Source organism: Numida meleagris, chromosome 3 (assembly GCF_002078875.1).
Source record: "Numida meleagris isolate 19003 breed g44 Domestic line chromosome 3, NumMel1.0, whole genome shotgun sequence".
Classification (NCBI taxonomy): domain Eukaryota; kingdom Metazoa; phylum Chordata; class Aves; order Galliformes; family Numididae; genus Numida; species Numida meleagris.
This window is the reverse complement of record NC_034411.1, coordinates 44,517,166-44,534,013: the sequence shown is the minus strand read 5'-3', so window position 1 is coordinate 44,534,013 and position 16,848 is coordinate 44,517,166. Positions and strand designations below refer to the sequence as shown.

The window sequence follows — 16,848 nt, the reverse complement described above, 5'->3', positions numbered from 1 at the left end:
AAAAGTACAGACATTCATCACACCATGAGATATTACTGTGTAAGATGAGAGGTCTGAGAAATGAGTCTGTAAATGCCTGGCTTGATTACAGAAGCCAGGTGGTGATAAAAAAACACACGGAGATTGTTTAGGGTAGAGGCAGGTAATGGAGTGACACACTGCTGTACTGAGCTCTCTTAGCACTGAACAGCTGTCACTGGGAAGAAAGACGTACAACCAATCGCAAAGAGGAGAAAGACTTTTGGAAAGAGGGGATGCTTACACTGGTGTATGGAGTTTACCCTGAATAAAGAAAGTCAAGACAAAAGTGCTGTAAAAAGATAGCTGGGGCAAGCTGAAATTGGAAGAATACCTGGGGATAGCTGCCAAGTTTCTGCTTGCGTTCCATTTTATGGTTCAGAGAATAAAAGAAGAAGGTGTGAACATTGCAACATCATACGCTCTGATGGAGTTCATGAACTTAACATGTGCATTTAAAATGTGCAAGGAGACACAGCTACTCAGGATGCAAAGCTTGTTTCATGATCGGTGGGCAGTCAGCCTATAAGAGGAGCTAAGAAAAGGTCACGGCTCAGGCCCAGCCCCTCTGGGGACCAAGGTACCCAGTGACATGACAGGTCCAGTGCCTGTTCCACACAGCATTCAGAGCTGAGAGAGTGGAGCTGGCTCTATCACTTCCTTCAGAAAACTTGTTGCAACCTCCCATTATGAAGGTAATTAGAGCATGCCACTGAAATGGGGAAAAACTGAGTCCAAAGCTTGCTCTCTTCCTGAAAGGTATTTCAGCCCACAGCTCTCCTGTGTAATACCTTCTCAGATTAGGCTAGCTGTATTGCTCCTGTAATTGGTCCTGGGAGAGAATGAGAGCTGAGGAGGCTGCGTCCTTGTGCCCGGCCCAGATGCCTCTCTGTCTGGCTGCTGTCTGAGGGGCAGGGCTGAGTCAACCTGTGGCACTAATGTTTTGTCCAAATGCTGAAATCTGCAGGGATACAGCATTCACCTCCAGAACATGAGAGGACAAAGAGAGGTGAGGGAAGATGGACAACTTTAACTGTCCCTGTTCATTACACAGGAGTTGGACTGGATGGCCTTGAGATGTCCCTTCCAACTCTAAGGATTCTATGATTCTATGTATGTAGAGCTATAGCATAAATTTCAAAAACAAGAGTGTTTGAGTATGTGAAGGTAAGGAGAAAATGCTAAGTTTGTGCTTATTCCAGTTGGTTATGCCAGCTGACTGATCTTTCCCTGATAAAGCTTAATCATGTCCTAAACAAAGGATATGCTTAGTTCTCCTGGTTAGAAAATGCAGATGACAGGTGAAGTTGGAGGACCTGAAGCTTAAAAAGGAAATGGTGAGGTAAACACAGATTTGGTTAACAGGGAAATGACAGTGGGTACACTTGAAAAGGGAGGTAATGGAGAGCAGTTAGCAGTGAAGGTCTCAAGAATCATATTTGGGACTCCATGTTTCTGGTACCAAAAGGAGGTAATGGTGATTTTTCTGCAGCCACAGCACCAGAAGGACAGAAGGCTAATGGCTAGGGGACCTGAGCTGACCACCAAACGCTTTGGTGTCTGTGGGGAAGCCTGGTCACTCAGTTGGACACTGATGTTACATGCTTGCAGTGTGCTGCTGTGAATAGCTTGCTCTCACCAGGAAGAAATTCTTCCCTTAATGAATGAATTTTACCATATCAGTATCCCTGTGTATTTCAAATTGGTGACGTTAAGCTCATACTTGAAATGATTTGCAGACCAAGGTGCAAAAAGGAAACCATGAGGTACCAACTGTTGTGCCAGTAATCCTCATGCATGTTTCCATGAATCTAGCTCAATAAAAAGTTGTGAAAATCTTTAACTCCTACCTGTGGACAAGGCCTTTTAATCTAACTGCTGCTGGCATTTACCTACCATCGAAGCTATTAATTTTGCATGTTTGTGTGTAGATGGGGAGAAATGAAGTGATAACTTCTTGTTAACATTCCTCGATCGCACCTCTTCTGTACATTCTAGACATTTACATTCAAGTCCTTGTGCTTCCATCCGCAGACATGACTTTCTTTTATAGCAGACCTTTAGCCACAGTGAAATCTGGCATTAACATGTCAGGTACAAACACAGTCCTACACAAACCTTATTTTGAAATAGGATTTGGTCTTGATGGACATAAATAGAGAAAAGAGTCCACATTCCTCAGTACTGAGGCAATTTTTGTTTCTGAGGGGCTGGGATTAGCTAATACATTAATGCACCCTCAACTTATTGAAGAAATGTGTTACAAAATACTACTCTATACTGTCTTTTTTTCTTTTTTTTTCTTTTCTCATTAATTTCAATCACGGAAAAAGAAAAGCCCAGCTATGTTAATTGGTATGACTCCCCTCAAGGGTATTGTGAAGCATGAAATAATTCCCTTCATTACTGACAATGCAGGGACACGAGTTTTCCCGCGAGGATCTCTCTTGTCTGGTGATCTGGTGACCGTACAGAACGGTGATAGGATTAGGGAAATATTGTTCTAAAATTATCAGTTTGTGTAGAGGATGGAAGGTGACAAGGAGAGAAGCTTAAAAATACAGAAAGTACATTTGGCTTTGAGGGTCTTGGAGGCAGCTACGTCTCAGCCTGCTGAGACATCACTTGCCCCAGCTCTGGTTTTCTTTTTAAAGGACATCTGGGCTGATGTTTGGTGTTTGAAACATCCACAGACAAGCAGAAAACCAAATCATTGTAAAGCTGGCCAGATTCGTTTCTCCTTTTTTTATTTTGGGAGTCAGAATTTCGTTTCCCTAAAGCAAAGGGGAGCTCAGACATGAGCTCCCAGGCTGGCCCAGCCAACTCCAGCTGGTGACAGGGCTGTGGCCAACAAGCTTTGCCCTCTGCTGCAGCAGGTAGCCAGCTGCCTGCTGGGCAGGCACCAGACTCCTGGCGTACCAGTGTAGATGAATGGCTGAGGAGGGAGAAAAAAAATAACCCCCCCTTCTTTTTCCTTTTCGTTTGCCAAGCTAGCAAAAAGGCATCTATTGCTATTTTTGCTGCATTTGCAACATTTTCTTTAGCAAAGGTTTTTTTTTTATGGAAACAAGGCTGCCTGTGTGTGGAGGAAGCAAACCTCCTGACAGCTATGTCATTTCCTTTCTGTCTGTGTACCACCTCCACTTGTCTCAGGGAACATCTGGCTGCAAAGGAGCAGGGAAATATCCGCCAGCATCTGCTCTTTTCTTAGCTCATCCCAGGTGATGTTATCAGGTTTCTACTGCAGATTTAAATTTGCTGGACTGATATGCATGCATTTGGGTATTGTTCCTTCTGTGCTCTGGACAGACTTACTGGTTTGGTGACATCTTCCCTTACTGCTGAAGAATAGATCCAAGCCAGCAGTGACCCTCACCGCATGGGTGTGTTCATTAGCTATGTGCTAAATACTGAGCAGTGTCATACACACAGATTGTTTCATCTCTTGAGCAGCCTCTGTGCTGAAGATTAGTCATCGAAAATAATCAGGAGAATGCATTACAGATGAAGGCTATGGCACCAGAGATAACCTCGCCATTAAAGGTCCCATAATGCAAGCACATTGCTCTCTCAGAAATGGAAACGAGGATAACATGTCTGTTAACTGAATCAATAGTGATCAATGCAGGGACAATAACTCAAGAAATGGATGCATTAACCAGAGAGTAAGAACCAATATGCTCCCATGCTGAACCATGGCTCTGCAATTAGAGATGCTGAAGGGACACAAACCATGTTACTAATAATGATAGAAATCACTAGCAAAAAGTTGAAACAGAAAATAATTACAGGTTTTTGTTTTAATTATGTTGTATGGCAGAAACTGAGATTTTGTTTGGGAGAGGACAAGTACGGGGATAAAGTAGCTTTATGAGTGAAATCCCATTTTCTCCCTGCAGGTACTCAGGAGTCATCCAGCCATCACAGAGAATGTGACTGACTGGGCAGAAAAGGAGCACCATCAGCCAGGGACCGCCTCGCCACCTTCCCCTGTCTACCCTGTGTTGGGGAGAGACAGCTTTCCTGTTGCAGCTGAGTAAGGACTGAGAAGATGTGTTTCATCCTTCCAGCCACATTTTTAGAAAGGAAAGAAAAAAAGACCCGGGTTTACCGGGCCCATTGGAAAAGTTGATGCAGTCAGGAGAATGATATCACGCCAAGTTAACATGCATGTGAGGGAGCTAAAAACCTTGCTGGAAGAACTTGGGGGAGGGCGGGGGGTCGGGGAAAATATGCAGCAAACTCGGCACCTGACGAATGCAGCTGTTGATGCCGTAGGTATTTTGTGCACAATGCAAATGCGAAAAGCAGAGCTGCGCATGTCCCTACTCTGAGCTTACTGCACACAGCTCCTGCAGTGATCACTGGGAGATGTATAAAAACACCCCACAAGCTATAGACCTGTGATTAAATATAATGATGTCATGAACTTTTTAGAGTTTTTCCTTCATCGGAGAACAGAATGTGATCCATAGTCACTGGGAGTGTGCATTTGCATTCTTCCACCCTGCTAACATACCCGTGATTGCTCTTTTAATTTAAATGTCTTGATCATAGCATTGCACTTTCACACCATTCTTGAGAAGCTAATCATGATTATGGCAGCAATGATGCTGCAGTGTTGGTGACCATTTCCCAGGGACATAGAATCCCTATGGCAGTACTGCTGCTTACAAGGATGCTTTCCAGCGTATGGTCTTAGCAGCCCATAGTTCAGGGTACCTGTGAACTAACATTTGATCACTGGGAGTCCTCACAACAAAATAGAAGAGGTAGATGCTGCAAGATAGAAATTGGTTTCTGGAGATGCAACTGCACATTTGAAGTACTTGCTCCACTGTCACAGAGCAAGTAGAAAAATCTTAGGAAAAGACACTTGAACCTTTTAAGCATCATCACTTGGCACTAATGACCTCTCATGCATATTTATGTACAGCACTTAGCTTGATAATAACCACTTGAAAGACATTTAATTCTTTGCTTAGGAATGAAGCTATGTGGAGTGTGACAAAAATGTTCCAAAGTCCAGATATTAAAATACAGAAATAGTCCTGGTATTTCCTACACACCAGCCAAAACTTCCTTCTGGGAATATACGGTTTAAGAATTTACATACTTCTTCATTAAACATGTATGTATTTGCAAGCATATAGACATACACGCACACAAGAGTTAGTGCAATTAGGTAGATGCTGCAGGACTTCAACCAGGCTTTTCTGAAAGAATTTCAGACAGGTTCTGTGGCTTGGGTTGTTTTGTAAAACCTTTTTGTTGCACAGAACTTAATGTTATTCATTATGCACTGAAAGCAAAATCATATGACTACTATTTCCTAAGTAACATAATTACCTTATTGATTCTTATGGGGCAAAACACTAGTTTTATTGTTAATTAATACCGCCAAATCTGGTTATGCAATTCTGGATATAGGAAGTTTAGTTTGATGTGTGTTTAGGTGGAAAAAGCATAAAAATAAATAACCTTTTTTTTCCCTTCTGGACTGTGAGTATAGATATTCCTTTGTGTGATCTCTGTTCCTAGCTACTACAGGAAAGTATGTGCTATAACCTATTATCACTATTCATCAACAGGAAAGAAATACAGATAATGAAACATAAAAACATCCCATGAAAACTGTATTTAATAAAGCTTTCAGTAGTTGAACAGAAATGTATCGGGCAAAGAAACACTGTCCTGCTGTTTCAGAACCAAAGCAATTTTATGGAAAATGAAGAGGATACTTGCAATAATTTCAGGCACTCACCCTTTCATTCTAATTTTAAGAGGAAATATATCAGAAAATTCTTGCACAGAGGGCACATAAACAGTATTTTGTGTGCCCCACAGAAAAGACACTGTGAAAGATTCATTAGGCACTGGGACGTAGAACAACTTCTTGATTCTTTCAGATCTTGGCCAGTGCTCTAATGAAATTTAAACCTGCTACATCTGCCATACTACACTGTTAATTAGTTTTCTATTTATTCAGCAGATCTAGAAGTGGAAAGCAATCTATTGCCAGTGAATTGTTTGACTTCTGTGCTAAGCAGGCTGCATTCCAATCCTCTAATGTTGAAACTAGCATGAATCCAACTTTCATCTCATTGCCATGTCAAATTATCACCCAGCAAATGCTGGATACAAAGACTTATTTTTTCACTTTGGTTTGTAAAGTCCAGCATTTCTTGGAAGTCAAGTAGTTGAAGTTAGGCAGTTTTCTGCAGTATCTCTTTTTCCCCCGTGTTTGCTACAATGGATTAAATATAGGATGCATATATATGCTGTGGTATGTTTATATTGAGAGAGGAACACAATTTTAAGCAGATTCTCTTCATTATGTAAACTAAGAAGTATTGATGTATGCTCTCAAGATTTTGAATAAAACAGGGTCCATTCCAAGAAAAGCTCAGAATGCCTTAACAAAGTTTATGAGATGACTTTTGCACATGCTTTGCCATTTTCTATTTCTGTCTCTCCTTATTCTGCAACATATTGCGGCATCTAAACACAGCATTCTGTACAGGACTGACTCCTGTCTTGCAGTGTCAACAGAACCACGGGGTTGTGAAAGTATTAAAGAAAGACAGATAAAAATAGAAAAGAAATTGACTAGAAACTAAATCATGAATCCTTGCATAATGCAGTGCAGGAACTACAGTGTGGTAGAGGTGATTATAAAAATACAGACCCATATACAGACTTTGGAATTTGCCTTGAACTTTGGGATTTTTCTAAAATTTAGATATGAAATTCAAAGAATGTGGGTTTGGGATCAGTCTTGTCCAAAACAAGCCACTATTGTGCAATGAGCAAGTAAAATACTGTACTGAACTTCAGCAAAGCAATGACTAAGCTGTTCCCCTACAGCATTATTTGTAGAGCATCCTTAATAAAATTCTTCACATAGGCAACATGTTGGTTTACAAGGGAAATCAGAGAAACACGATATACAACACAAGAGAGCAGTATACAAAACCTGGGTCTAAGAGCATGCTGGGGGTAGTGTTCACAAAAGAGCAGCTCCTCTCAAGAGAGAGGTAGTAATTCCTTTTTCCTAGATTGATTGATGTTTTTGGAAAAATGATTTTGGATTTCAAGTGTGAAACAGAAATAGTGGGCTTCAAGTAAAGTACTGGTTGAAAACCAATCTACGGGAGCTGAACTGTACTGTGATTCTTTAAGTGTCTAAAGAGAAGCTCTAAGAAAGAAGAGGACAGACTATCAGAGTCTGTTGTGGCAAGACAAGGGAAAATGGGCCCAAATTAAAAGAGGAGAGATTTAGATTGGACACAAGGAAAAAGATTTTTTTACGATAAGGGTGCTGGAACGGGTTGCCCAGAGAGGTGGTGGAAGCCCCGTCCTTGGAGACATTCACGGTCAGGCTGGACTGGGCTCTGAGCACCCTGATCGAGCTGTAGAGGTCCCTGTTCATTGCAGGATAGTTGGACTAGATGACTTTTAAGAGTTCCTTCCAACTCAAATGATTCTATGATTCTATAATTCTAATTGATTAGATGGTTTGGTATTCATAGGAAGAGCAACTTACCTAAAAACCTGGTAATTCTGAGCTTGGAAAAAATAAAATGGTCCAGCATAGGGATATCTGTTACTCAGACTCTGCAGGGACATGAATTCCTGAGTGCTCCTGGAGCCTCCCTCCTTACAGCTCAGAGCTTCAACATGCTAGAAAAAAAGGAAAGAAACTGAGTGAGTCAGAAAGAGTAATTTTCCCAATTTGTTTAAGTTGTTTTCCAAGGTTTCTGGCATGTTCAAAAGGACTGAACAGTACTGGTTAACAGAGTTTGCCATTAAGTAAATGTTGCATTTGCTATGGTTGGGTCTGAATTTTTGATAGTCAGGAGCCGGAACAGTACAAAGCAGGATTCATTCCTCTCTACCAGTGTTCCTATTGCTGAATGGACTGAATAAAGCAGCTGAAATTTAAGGTAGAAATCTGAAAGCAAGAGTTGTAATAGTGAAGTTCTGAAACATATGAGCATCTCCCAATGATTAGGAATAAGTCCAAGAGTTTCAGGAGCTTTAAATGTACCTGGCCTGCAGTTTTTCCAACTGAATTAATTATCTGCATACACATATGACACACTGCCAAAAAGACTTCTGCTTATTATGAACTATTTGTAATCTTCCTGCAAGTTGTCAGAGCCGAATGTCAGCCACAACTCCCCTTTGTTCATGCCCAGTTGGGAAATTTTGGTTCTATCCCGACTGTCCCCAAGTGCTGGGTGCATGGCACAGAATGTCCTCTTTCACTGATTTCTTCTGCCCAGCTGGGAGGGACAGGGAGCCCACCCCGAAAACAAGGCTGCTGTGGTGCCCCTCTCGCTGACTGGGTTGTGTGCTTGTGCCTTATTTCATGCAGTAGCATAAAAAAGGAATTTGTCTAATTCCCATATGCAGCCAGCAGGTGCTTGTGACCACGGGAGTTGCATAATCAATGAATTATAACATAAAATCTTTAAACATGCAGAAAGAATTGAGAATTTCAGCAAATTTCTCTCTTGTCTGGCTGCTCATTTTGATTGGTTATAGAAGAAAAAAAGCCAATTGTGCATAAAACCCCATCTGTTCTACGCAGCAGTATGTATGTGGTTAGGAGGAGTATTTAAAGGGACACGTGAGCAGTGTCATTGGAAAAACAGAGGAACTGAATATGGGATCAGAATCCCTTTTGATGCACAAAGTGGGCTGCAATAACTGGAGATCATTCAACTTTTTGCAAAAATATTAGCAGAATAAATGGATCCTATAAATCTAATGTACACTCTGGGGGAAAGAAAATATAAAGTTTCTTAAATTATACCTCCATGATACAAACTACAACTCTGCAGATGTTGCACTGAAATGCTTCTCTCTGTACTCAGCAGATCAAGAACTTTACTGAAGAGTGAAATGAGATGCTGAGTGTTAGGCACTATTGTATAACATGATGGACATTTGTTCTTCTGGTCTGTGATGTTCCCTAAAAGCCTCTGCATTTCATGAGGCCTGATGCAATTTTTCAGAGTTACAGAACAATCATGGTGAAATCGTGCTTTTGCCATGAGATCTGAGCTGTTCTGAGGAATGGGAAAGAAGAGAGAGAGGAGGAGAGGAATCACTGAGCTCTACTTTCCACACTATAAGGCCTCTGGAAATAGGACGGTGTCAAAATCTCTGCATTTATCGTTAAGTGCTTAAAAGTTCCTTTACAGTTCAGGCAAGAATGATGCTTGCCCTGGCAAGCTTATGTGCTAATTGAAACCTCTGTGTTTGTGTGTCAGCACAACACAGCAAACTGAAGAGCTGCAGCAGCAATAGAAATACTCTAATGTTGCTCAGGTCAAAATAAAAACTTCATTTTGTTTGGCATCAGCCATGAGAAAAAGGTGGATATTGCTGCGGGACAGGGAGACATTGGAAAAGAAAGGCTGGCACAGCTAAGGGGGAAGCAGCCCAGTAGAGAAGCCTGGATAATTAGAGAGGAGAGAAACTATGCAGGAAGCTTAGAAAGCCAGGAGCAATGGAGTAAATTAAAGGAGACAGAGCAGACGGAGTACATTTGATTGTCTGAATTACATGTGTACAGCTGAGTAGCAGGTGAAAGGAATGAAGAGGAGGTAGCAGTCTGGGAGGCTTTAAAGGGGTCACCTGGAGGCCAAGGGACAGGTGGAGGGTTGAGCTGTGGAGGGGAGGAAGCAAAATAAATCTGGGGAAAGTGGGGGAGGTATGTTGTTTGGAGGTGAGTATGGTTGTGAGGAGATCGTGGGTGAGTGGAGGATCAGGACAGAGAAAAATGAGAACTTGAAGCTTGAAATGTGTGCTGTGGCACAGGAGAGGGAGTGTAAGTATTAGGAAAGGGGGGGATATCTCTCATAGGTGGGACAGCAAAGAGTGTGAGCTTTAGTAGGCTGTTTGCTGAAAGTAGCTTACAGAAGAGCAGAAGATAGAGAGCTGCTGCTATTAATGCTATATCCTGATCAACGTACAATATGCAATCTCATAGAGTTAAGAACTTGCTAGTAAATGGCCATACAAGTGAAACATTCAGCTGGGAAGCTATGGTTTGGTATGGCCAGCATGATAGGGCAAAGCAGGAAGACTACCTGTGGCATGGATCAGTGTGTGGTCTAACACCAAGAATAGCAGCATTAAAAGAAAAAGTGGGTTAACTTTTCAGGGACAAATGGTTCATGGAAGCTCTGGACATGTTGAGCTTTGAACTGTTTCAGTGAATGAATGCATTCTTAAGAGATCTGAAGTCACAAACTTTCTTTTCTGCAGCACATGCTGTCACGCCCCTGGCATTCTGTTTATCGTTTCTTGCTGCAGCCACTCTGTCCCATCCATATTCACTGCTCTTTGCCACCACCCTCTGCATTCCTCTTGGGTTTGCTTTGTCGCTTGGTTGAGTTCTTTACATTTCTCTACTCCCATACTACATTTTTGCTGCTGTTGAGTATGTGCTGCCCATAAAGCTGTATCCTGTTCTCATCCCTTGAGCCTCTGCTCCAGTATGTATGGGTGAACGTCTGCCGCCTCTTTTCTGGGAGTGCTTTCTCTGCAGGTGCTCTGGTGTCACCACGGAGCCGCTTGCTGTTTTCTTTGTCTGCTCTTTGAGATTTGCTCTCCCTTTCCTTTGATGCATCACAGTTTCTGATGAATAGCTGTGCGTGCTGGCAGCAAGAAAAAAGGCCTACTTGCCATCTGTTGAGACTTTCCCTGAAAGGTGGTAAAATTCAGCGTTTTTTAAATTTTGGAAGAGCTGGCTAGTCTGGGGTGGGGGGTGAGAAGGAACTTCTCTACGTCCTGATCCTGAGGAATGTCCTCTCCAGTCATGTTATTTTTCATTTGGCTTTGAGAAATCTAAGTATCAACCAGCAATGGATTTTTTTTTCCCTCCAGTGTTTTTGAAGGAGAGACCAGCTGTGAGCATCGCTAAAGTCACAGCTCTTTTCTTCACCTCCCTCCCCTCCCCAAAAGCTTTTGTATAAACTGATGTCCACTGTGTCCTAGTGGATTGAAGGGAAATGTGTGCAGTCCAGCACTGACTCTGAGTTAAGAGGTTTCCCAGTAGGACATAATGTGACATCTATCCACCTCCACTGACTGCACAGGGACAGCCTGAGAGTGCCATTGGTTGTGCTGTAGAAGTAGTTTGGTTACATGGCAGTTTTTGGTGTAGTCGGTAAAACAACAACTTGCAAACACCTCAATTCCTATCTTTCATATATTAGTATCCCAGTTTGCATCTGCGTGTATGTGCACTTGGTAATGTGCTTTTGATTTCATGTTTTTAAACAGTTGGTCTTGTCATGAAGAAGTACAAAATGCTGAGTTTGAGATTCTGTTAATTTGCAGTTCATAATATTGTGAAGTTTTACTGTGCTTTATGTTCTGTTTCCAATTGCTGATCATTCTGGTCTCTTATTTCACCATATTTAAGCATTTGATGCAACAGAAAAAATACTACAGGTGGAACGCCTGTCTGCCACCATTTACCTGAAGCAGTTTTGAAACCTGTCAAATACTGCTACTGGAGTTAAAAAGACTTTTTTTCTAAGCTTCTTTAAAAGAGATATTGTAATTTTCCTCATTATTCTGGAAAATGAGGGGTGAAATCCTCGCATCTGTGAATCAAAATATCCATTGATGGCTTGAATCTTCCCTCTACAGGTTCATAAAGACCTGTTTTCTAGTTTAGAAAATAACTGGTTTTATGAACTAACTGCAGTGTAAATTCACTACTGACTTCACACTTAATTTTGCTTATGAATTACAAGAAACTGGCTTCCTTGACGTTCTGTGACAGCAGAATAACTGAGGCTTTTTACTTTCACACAGGGTAAATTGGAGCCCAACAATACTTAGGAAAACATGTGGAGAAAATAGAATGGTGATGGCACAGATCCAGGTAAGTGTTTGCACAGGTCGTGCATGTGTAGGACTATTGGTTCTCCTGTTCCTAGATGGCAAGAGCACGATCTCAGAGTGAAGAGATCTCCTCTTCTACAGCCTGGGCCTTGTTCACAGAGCAATTAATATGAGCTTTAAGGATTAGGTCACTACTATATTTCACATTCATTGCTGGCTCTAGAGACAAAACCTCCCTGCTACCCCTTCCTGTGCTGAGCGACATGTTGGGTCCTCCTTTTGTCAAGCAGCTTTGTGGTTTTTGGTTTTTTCCTTTTGTCTTTGTCTCTGAAATATAACCAGGAAGCTGTTGTTCAACATACAAATGCCCTGTGTCAAAATCAGAACAGAAATCCACTAGAATTTCATTTTTGGTAGTTCCAAGTAAATGCAGAAAATTTTTACAGTGTGAAGGGACAAAAAGGGAGTGCAAGTACTTCAGTGAATGAGCACAGAAGCCTTACTTGGGATTTCTAAGAACATATGCTATGCAGTTGGCTTCAAGATTATATAAAGTGGTAATCCAGCCAAGATGGCTAAGCCGAGCACCGTGCTTATTACCAGATAGTCATGCAAGATAAGGGATCCCATTTTTGACCTCTCAGTTTCTGCTTCATGCTGAGGCAGAACAAATAAACCTTCAGATGTTGAGGCCTATCTTCAAATTTATTTTCTAATTCCCTGCTGAGATAGAAAGCATCTAACATGTTTTGTTGCTTGTGCAACCTTCTGTGAACCAAGATACCAATACCCAGAAGCTCTGTCTCAAGTTGTGAAGCCAATTATTCTAAAAACTAAGCCTTTATCCTGTTTGGCTGAAGCTAACAAACTTGAAATTCAGCTATTCCTTTGAAAAGAATGGTCTGCTAATTGGTGTTGAGGCTTAAATATTTGAGCTTGTTTATTTCTTCCACTTCCCTAAATTATGTTTCAGAAACACTTCTGTTATTACAGTCTATTAAATCAGACTTATCAAAAAGGAAACATTTATTGATATCTTGAGAGATGTGCGTCTAATTAAGGTTGTGTTACTGCACATATTTTATATTAAAGTAAATGCTTCTTGCAATTTGACTTTAATCAGGTTTGAAGGGCTTTAATAACTGCTTGCCTCCTTTTTTTTTTTTCCATTTATTTTCCCTGGGCTAAAGGAAGAAATACACTTTTAGTTTGCAAAGTTGCATAATTTATCATCACCTGAAGGAATCCTGACACAAATTGTAGTTTGCATTCAATACATTTGTTCCCAAAAATGTTGGCAGCTGACTATAGGGATATTTAGAATGGAGGCTCTGGGGAACCCAGAGGAAGTCAGGAGTATTTGTAGACTCTAGTTCTGAAGTGTGATTAGATAGGCGCTTTCGTTATTTGAGTCTCTTAATCAATTTTACTTGGGACTATAATTACTAGAAAGAAAGAAGATTTACGTGTTTCTGAATTACTGGTTTAAAGATTCTAACTTATAACTTTGCCTGGTGGTGGTGTTGTGCAGACTCTCTATTTGTGCAGTTGTCCTTCACCATTTTTGTTACTGTCTTTCTTGGTTCATTTACAATTACCATTGTTGGAAGGAAATTACGCAGTTATTAAAGCACCTGTCCTGTGCTTAGGTTCTGGATTCCTCGTGCTGTCCCTCAGCTTGGTGGTTAACTTCATCCTTTGTAAATTTTTCCATGCAATAATTTAAATAATATAGCATGCAACCTGATCTTAAAAGGTAACTTAAGAGCAACAGATACTAGCTACTACAATTTTCACTGTAAAACAGTCAGTTTTGAGCGATGTGTCATATATGCGTATATGGAAGCGTGTCCAGACTTTTCAGAAGTCAAGTAAATTTATCAAATTAACTAAAGGTTTCTGTCAAATAGCTGTGTAATAGATTATCTAGCTCTACTGGCAGAAGAACACAGTAATGTAGGGCTCTTTTGCACAGCGTATTTTAGTATACTAGTATATATTAATATATTCACACTAATATCATAGATTCACAGAATGGCTTGGGCTGGAAGGGACCTCAAAGCCCACCCAGTTCCAATCCCCTGCCATGGGTAGGGCTGCCACCCACCAGCTCAGGCTGCTCAGGACCCATCCAGCCTGGCCTTGAATGCCTCCAGAGATGAGGAATCCACAGCCTCTCTGGGCAACCTGTTCCAGCACCTCACCACCCTCTGAGTAAAGATTTCCTCCTGACATCTTACCTAAATTTTCCCTCTTTTAGTTTAAAGCCATTTGTGTCACTATTTGTGTGGGAGCTAAAGAATTTTTTTCTTTTATCAGGCTTTCTTAAATTTTAGTGTTTTGTTACTTTTCTCATAAACAGCATAGTAGCTTCAAATTGAAGTTCTCAGTACTATAGTAGTTCAAAAATAACATAAAGAGGTGACTTTTTTTTTTACCAGAAACAATATAATTCAAGAAGACGTAGCAGATAATAAGAAAGAATAGCTATTCCCCACTGATGGGGGATCTAGGGATAGAATAATCCCATGATTGCTCAAACTTACATGTCCATGCTAAGAAATTCAGTAGCATCAGGGAGTGTGTCCAGGTGTGTGTGTTCAACTGCTGGGGCAGCTCAGGGACAGCTTTTTCCTCAATACCAACTAGCACTTTCCTGAAGACTTGCCAGGCATTGCTTGGTAGTGCCCACTGCTGTATTGGATGAAAGCTTGAGTGGGAAAATGGCCTTACTGTTGCACTTGGATTCTGCTTGTTTGTTTCATTTATTTGAATAGATGCAGCCAGAAAGACCACACCAAAAGCTGACATGGAATACAGACACCTTTTGTCTCACTCCAGTGCCTCCTAAGACATTAATATTAAAAACTGGTAAAATGACAGTGTTTAAAAACAAAACAAAAAAAACTCTACTTCAAATACGCAGCACAGTTAAGATGCTTCTTAGGTTTTCACCTTTGAGGATGGTTCTTATTTTTTATGAAAGCCTGAGAAGACAAATTAAAGAAAGGAAAAGAACTGATTCAGAAATCCTTTCTGAAAAGTTCCCAAATTAGATCATGTAATTAGTACATGAGCATTATAAGCATCGACATTTGGTGGAAACACATTTATGCAAACAAATTCAGTTCACGTGGTTTAAGAACACTGAATGATCTTTAGGAAGGAATGATGCTTGAGGTTTATGTAAGTTTTTGCCATAGATTTAATTCCTGATATTCAATAGTTCTTAAAACAAGATTTCTCACAAGTTACTGTAGAATATCCCCAATGAGAAAATTATTAATGGTAATCATTTAAAATGGCAGAAATAGAATGCTGGTAAATGACTGTTTTGATGTAAGGAATGTATACTCCTGAAGTAACAGTACAGATCCTGTAATTACTTTGTTCTGCATTTTTCTTTGCATAACCTTCCGTGTCTTGCCAGCAATTTCTCTTGCCTTTCAAATATCATTTTGTATTCATAAAGCTTGTGGATTCTGCTGGCAAAAATAACAGGTAAGAAAACAGTTATCAAACAAGTCTGTTCTTCTGCCTCTGCCCCCTTCATATGCAGAAATAGGAGAAAGCAAGGTAAGAAAAACACTGCGCTTGGAGAGAAAAACTATCCCAAATTTACTTTAATTTTGTTAAGTGGGCACTGTTGTTACTGAAAGCTGCTTGCCTAGAAGAACAACTGCTCTTGAGAACTCCTGAGAGCATGTGAAGAAATCTGGAGTTGATTTGTGTAAGAGGGAGGAACAATCTGTTTCACTTCACCAGCATCATGCAGTTGCGATGTTACAACACTCACTTGTTAGAGGAGCTCCGTACAAAAGCTAATGTTTCTTCATGGCTAGAGGTGGGCTCAGGTTCCTTCATCAATTAATTTCTACATGTTATGTGTCTGAAGAACACTTCTGGAAACCAGATTTGCAGAGGATCATAACTATGCCTGTGAGTATGAACTACAAATCAGAACATTATGTACCACTTGAAGATGGAGAAGGGGAACCCATATCACCTATTGTAACTGAGAAAACTTGTAGATCTGCTATGATGATATTATCAGATGATGAACAAACCTGCCCATCTCCTTCTTAATGAAAGAATGCCTTCAGAGAAATTTGTATTAGTACATCTTATGCTAAACCCCTAAACACTTTGCTAGTTGTGGATTCAGCTCTTTGGGCCGTACATCTGCAAGGAACTAGGGGTCTGTCCATCCATCAGAAATGTACATATTTGAATATAGAAGAAATCTGACAAATTTTATACGCTATACCCTAAGCCCTTTGTTGAGACATCATGCAGAAATACCATAAGGATGTATCTCAAACAAATAAAAAAAAAAAACCCCACAAACACCCCAACAACAAAAACCTTTTGTTTCAGTGCCATCCACGGAGGTAACACCTTCCAGTCTGTGGGATAATTCTACTAGACTGATAGGGAAACAGCTAGATTTACCACAGTTTAGGTGAAGAGGCTGACTGCATTTTGAGTGGTGTGATTCAGCTGTAGGAAATATTTTTGGGGGGAAGAAAAAAAAGGTACATTTATGCAGTAATTTCTTTGGAAAAGTCCCAGTGTAAAAAAATTAAGCAGATCCAAGAAAGAACTTCCTTGAAATCATGACTGCACTCCACTGCCTGCAGATAAAATGTGGGAACACTTGAGTCAGCCTTAGGAAAAAGGGGCATTGCTCATTGTTAGTGTTTGCCACAATGGATGAATGTTGAGTGAGTGAACTTGCCTGAAATTTTCTGTGCTTTTTTTTTTTTCATCTTTAGAAATGATAATATATCTAAATTTTATTTAAATACCTTGGATAATAGAAAATACACAAGCATGAAGCAAGTCCTTCAGGTATTAAGGGAATTAGGGAATTCCCTTAAGGGAAGGTTTTTACTGTTGTAGAACGTAACCAGTCTGGTAATCCTGATTTGGTCCCTAGAAACAACCAACTCCACTACT

General features: G+C 40.6%; 1 long non-coding RNA gene across 1 annotated transcript in view; it reads right to left on the bottom strand.

The window, feature by feature from the left end:
- The window catches only part of LOC110395957, a 44,584-nt gene that overhangs the window by 16,218 nt on the left and 11,518 nt on the right, over positions 1–16,848 (bottom strand). Inside the window, exon 2 of the long non-coding RNA XR_002436709.1 lies at positions 7,565–7,701. This is a non-coding gene — a long non-coding RNA (uncharacterized LOC110395957). The remainder of the gene's footprint in view (positions 1–7,564; positions 7,702–16,848) is intronic.